The sequence below is a fragment of the Pelmatolapia mariae genome, linkage group LG23 (assembly GCF_036321145.2).
Source record: "Pelmatolapia mariae isolate MD_Pm_ZW linkage group LG23, Pm_UMD_F_2, whole genome shotgun sequence".
NCBI lineage: Eukaryota > Metazoa > Chordata > Actinopteri > Cichliformes > Cichlidae > Pelmatolapia > Pelmatolapia mariae.
Window position 1 is genome coordinate 31215796 of NC_086246.1, and position 6000 is coordinate 31221795.

Genomic DNA, 6000 nt, shown 5'->3' on the forward strand with positions numbered 1-6000 from the left:
TCAGCACTTCCAGGAGGATGGAGATCTTTCTCTCTGAGAGGTTTATGGACCAGACTGCAGGAGCTGACTGGAAAACTGACTGTAATGAAGGAAGGACACTCAAGCCTGTTTTAGTCTCACAGTCCTTCACTTTGGAGTACAGATCCAGGAGGTGATCACTTTGACATTTCTTTCCATTCCCATAGGAGGAATTTTGACGTCGGCAAACTGATGATAACAGCTCCAGTATCTTCTCTCCTGTCTGCTGTTCTCTCTCTGCTGCTGCACAGAACAGATTCACAAAGAACTTTGTTCTGTCTTCATCTGATGTCTTTGTATCAACACTGGAAAACAAGAATTAAACATTTTGTGATGATTTGATCTCAGCTGCATAAAAACAGCCACACGCTACTGATGGATGAAACACTTATTTCACTCAGTGACACACAAATCACTTTGTAATGTTTGTGTGTTTAATCTTGATCTTTGGTTTATTTTGTGTCTTCAGTAAAATGAAACTATGATAAAAATCAGAGACTGTTTATTTCTTTGTAAGTCAGCAAACTTATAGATTGAGCAGAGGATCAAATAATTATTTCCTGCGCTGTAAAAAGGTAGAATACTCTGTGTGAGAACAGCTGTGATATAATGTTGTATTAATTCATGTATTTCAGAGCATTTTGAGACTTTAGATGTTTAGATGACAGCCTCAACATGGCATTTAATCTGTTATTAGATTCAATTGGCTTCTCTCAAAATGTAGAAGAACCCACCCACCACTTTAATCACACTCTAGATCTGGTTTTAACATATGGCATAGAAACTGAACATTTAACAGTGTTTCCTGAAAACCCTTTCCTGTCTGATCATTTCCTGATAACATTTACATTTACAATAATTGATTACACAGCAGTGGAGAGTCGACTTTATCACAGTAGATGTCTTTCTGAAAGCGCTGTAACTAAGTTTAAGAATATATTCCACCCACTGTTATCATCTTCAATGCCCTGTACCAACACAGAGCAGAGCAGCTATCTGAACGCTACTCCAACAGAGGTCGATCATCTTGTTAATAATTTTACCTCCTCACTACGTACGACTCTGGATATTGTAGCTCCTGTGAAAACTAAGGTCTCAAATCATAAGTACCTGGCTCCGTGGTATAAGTCTCAAACATGTAGCCAAACATTGCATATATTTTTGTCATAACTCTGGTTTTACGTGGCCTATCAACACAATTTAAAAACTGGTATAAAGTCCACACTTTTTCCGTCAATTGTTCCGTCTGTCCTGCTCACATCTCCAATGGTTGTGCACGTTGTCATTAACGTGGCTTCACTCCACATCAGCCGCTTTGCTAGCTAAAACACCGGTGTCGGCACATAAGGACGCCGTCATAGCCTGTCAACGACGTTGATTAGCTGCGTATATACGAATATGAATCGCATTATTGGCTGGACTATGGGATAAGGTGGCATCGTTCTAATCCCATACGGGAGCAGCCCGTCACTTACTGACTAACACTGCAAAACAGAATTGTTAAAGTCTTAATTTTAGTTTCAATTCAGGTTAGATTTTTTTTTCAGCGCAACACAGATTTTCTGTGCGGAGAGACCGTGCCAGCAGTGCGCAATTAACATTTACAATATGATCCATGTAGATAAAGTCACAAATATGATGCTGATGACAAACAAATAGCACAAGACAAAATCATCACTTTACAATTTATGGAGCTTCCAATATTTCCATCACTTCTTTTCACAGCACATGTTTTCTTACAGATATTTGACTCATGTGAAGAACATTTCATTTACCTGAGCTGTGAGATATAAGGCAGACACTGCAGGAAACTCCTCACTTCACTCTCTTCATGTGAGCAGCCTGTCAGCTTCACTTGTTTCTTCTCTGGTTGGAGTTTCAGCACTTCCAGGAGGATGGAGGTCTTTCTCTCTGAGAGGTCTATGGACCAGACTGCAGGAGCTGACTGGAAAACTGACTGTAATGATGGAAGGACACTCAGCTCTTTTTTAGCCTCATAGTCCTTCACTTGGGAGTACAGATCCAGCAGGAAGGCAGACTGACATTTCTTTCCATAATCAGACAAGTTTATGTTCCCATAGGGGAATGTTTGATATGTGCACACTAATGATAACAGCTCCAGTATCTTCTCTCCTGTCTGCTGTTCTCTCTCTGCTGCTGCACAGAACAGATTCACAAAGAACTTTGTTGTGTCTTCATCTGATGTCTCTGTATCAACACTGGAACAATAAGAAGGAAACATTTAGTTATGATTTGATGTGATCTGCATAGAACAACCACACACTACTGATGGACTCCATCTTGTCCTTCCTGTACATAATGAAGCTCCATGTTAAACACATCTTCCATCAGAGCAGCTGAACACTGTTTTACACTCTTACAACACAAACACTCATCCTGCTCTAACACATCTGCTACATCTGCAGGTGGACACACAAAGTGATGAAGACTCTCTGCTGTCTGAAATCTTCATCTGCTGCTCACTATAGAGCTGCTACCATCATCATCATCATGCTCAGTAAAGTTCAACAAAGTCAGGAGATAAAGTGCAGCTTCATGTAACTCATTCATTTACTGAGTTACTTCACCGAAGGACTCATTGAGTTTGCTTTCATGTTGTTTCCATGGCGATGATGGATTCAGGTGTAAAGGATGTTTCTGGCTGTATCACTGCAGCATAGAGATGGTTCACAGCTGCTTTGATTTTGAAGCTGCTCTCATTTTCAAAAAGCCACAAACAGTTTGAACTTTGACTTTAAACATTTGATGTCACGTTGTTGTTGTTTTAAGAGCAGATTTAAACAGGACTGACTTGTCAGCACTGAGCTACGTTCTTCTTCTTCTTCACATCATTTCATGATTCTGCTGCAGGTCAAACATGCAAGTTTCCATCAAACACATGTGTGCACTCCAACACTCTCCTCTCTGCTGCATGAGCTCAGTCACATGCTCACCTTCATTCACAAAACTTACATCAGCTTATTGGATTTAACATGAAATCAACTCATTTCTACATCTATCAAATCTAAATCAAATATAACCTTTCTGATGAGAACTTCTTTATTTTAGATCCTGTTTCATCTGAGATTTATAGAAAATATGAAACTTCATAGCAACAAACAGCTGAACAACTCAGTGAAACACAGTGGTGTACTGAGCACGTTTCCCTCTGACATATGACAGAGTCTGAATACATTTACAATATGATCCATGTAGATAAAGTCACAAATATGATGCTGATGACAAACAAATAGCACAAGACAAAATCATCACTTTACCAATTATGGAGCTTCAAATATTTCCATCACTTCTTTTCACAGCACATGTTTTCTTACAGATATTTGACTCATGTGAAGAACATTTCATTTACCTGAGCTGTGAGATATAAGGCAGACACTGCAGGAAACTCCTCACTTCACTCTCTTCACATGAGCAGTCTGTCAGCTCCACTTGTTTCTTCTCTGGTTGGAGTCTCAGCACTTCCAGGAGGATGGAGGTCTTTCTCTCTGAGAGGTCTATGGACCAGACTGCAGGAGCTGACTGGAAAACTGACTGTAATGATGGAAGGACACTCAAGCCTGTTTTAGTCTCACAGTTCTTCACTTGGGAGTACAGATCCAGGAGGCGATCACACTGACGTTTCTTCATATCATCATCATCATCGTCGTCATCATCATCGTCATCATCATCGTCATCATCATCCATGTCTCTCTCATTAACAGGGAATGTTTGATATCTGCAAACTGATGATAACAGCTCCAGTATCTTCTCTCCTGTCTGCTGTTCTCTCTCTGCTGCTGCACAGAACAGATTCACAAAGAACTTTGTTCTGTCTTCATCTGATGTCTTTGTATCAACACTGGAACAATAAGAAGGAAACATTTAGTGATGATTTGCTCTCAGCTGCATAAAAACAACCACACACTACTGATGGATCAAACACTTATTTCAGTCAGTGACACACAAATCACTTTGTAATGTTTGTGTGTTTAATCTTGATCTTTGGTTTATTTTGTGTCTTCAGTAAAATGAAACTCTGATAAAAATCAGAGACTGTTTATTTCTTTGTAAGTCAGCAAACTTATAAATTGAGCAGAGGATCAAATAATTATTTCCTGCACTGTAAAAAGGTAGAATACTCTGTGTGAGAACAGCTGTGATATAGTGTTGTATTAATTCATTTATTTTAGAGCATTTTGAGAGTTTAGATGTTATATTGGTTATGGTCACTGAATACTGGTATTTATTGGTTTAATGCAGTAACATCTCTGTGTTATACAGGCTAATGTTTGATGTTACAGGAAATGTTGTTTGCTTTGGATTCTCCATGATGAAGGAGATGGCGAGCCACCTCTGAACCTGATCACCTCCTTAGCCTGAGCAGCTGCTCTAAGTTTTCACTGTGACACACGAGGAGGCCACGCCCTTTTCTTTCATCATCCACCTGAGTTCACCTGTGTGAAAGCACAGCACCAAACAGCTGAACTGATGTGTTTCATTCAGGAGCTCTTTGGAAGTGAACCTGACTGGACGCTGACCTGTTTACTAAAACTAACTGACTACAAACCAGAGGAAAGTTGAACCTGAGGAACCAACTAAAGAACTTCCAAACTCTTCAACATCCCAGAGACACTTTCCTGCATTATCAGGTGACTCCTTGTGATGAGGGAGTAGCCTAAAGTAGCTTTGATCACTTCAATATCAACATTGTGTTTGTGCTGTTTACACTTGTCTGTGACGCTCTGTGAAATATTCACTAGTGTTTTCTGATCACTTCATTCATATTTGATTTGAAAGAAGAAGTTTCCATACATTGAAGTTAAAGTTCTCTGTGGCTCCAGCTGCTCAGTGCGTCTCTTTCTCTCTTAAAGCCTCAAACAAACTCAGACTCTGGTCCTGCTCACATTTAATATTCTGCAAACCTTTAGTGAGTTATGTTTGCATCTTGTGATCAATATTTGTATGTTCTGTATCACTTTGTGCTTTTTCCTTGTTCTGTCATGAAGACAGCTGAGACTGGTTGGAGTCTCCAGGTCCTGCTGACCATTCACTTTATTTGATAAATGCTTTGTGAGGCATGGATGGGCCTCACTTTAGACCAGCTCACACAAGATACTTCACTAACAACCAGTAACTGCCTGAATTAACCAGGAATATCTGTGATACATGTAAAACTTTATAAATAAAGTGTTAATCCATCATTGAAAAAGTATCAAACTGCTGTCATTAAACATGTTATATATGAGCTTATTAAGCAACACTTAACCATTTATATCCATGTTTATGAATGACACACTTTGTAAATGATGAAATCAGTATTAACTAATACCTCACTAATGCTTAAGAGTGTGTAGTTATTATAAAGTGTTAGCAGTAAAACACTAAATATCAACAATATAGAAACACACAGAGTGGAACAACAACATCTACACCTCATATCTTGTACAGGAGCAGCTTCACCTGCTGCTCACATCACACATGTGGAAATCACACTTATTCTACATCTGCAGGTGGAGACACAAAGTGATGAAGACTCTCTGCTGTCTGAAGTCTTCACTTGTTGCTCACTGTAGAGCTGCTAACATGATCATCATGCTCAGTAAAGTTCACTGCAGTCAAACACAGCTAACTGTGAAAAAATGATCTTCAATTTACTGACAACAAGAAGCCGAAAGAGTCGATCAAATATAACAACAGCAACAATAAAACTGAAACATGATTCAATCTGACTGAATTGTCACAGATTAAATATGAAATAAATTAAAAAGGAATATCACCAGAATATTGCAAATTTGAAAAAAACCTGAAGATTAAATAGTCTAAAAAATTTTTTTCTTCGTATAAAATGAGATATTTCTTCATAGAGATTGAAAATGTGACGTCATTCAGGGGTAAAACCGCAAAGGATTCTGGGAACTCGTGGCAAGAGGTACTAGCGGGCACAGGCTTTCAATTGAAATCAGTTACACAGAGATAAAAAGA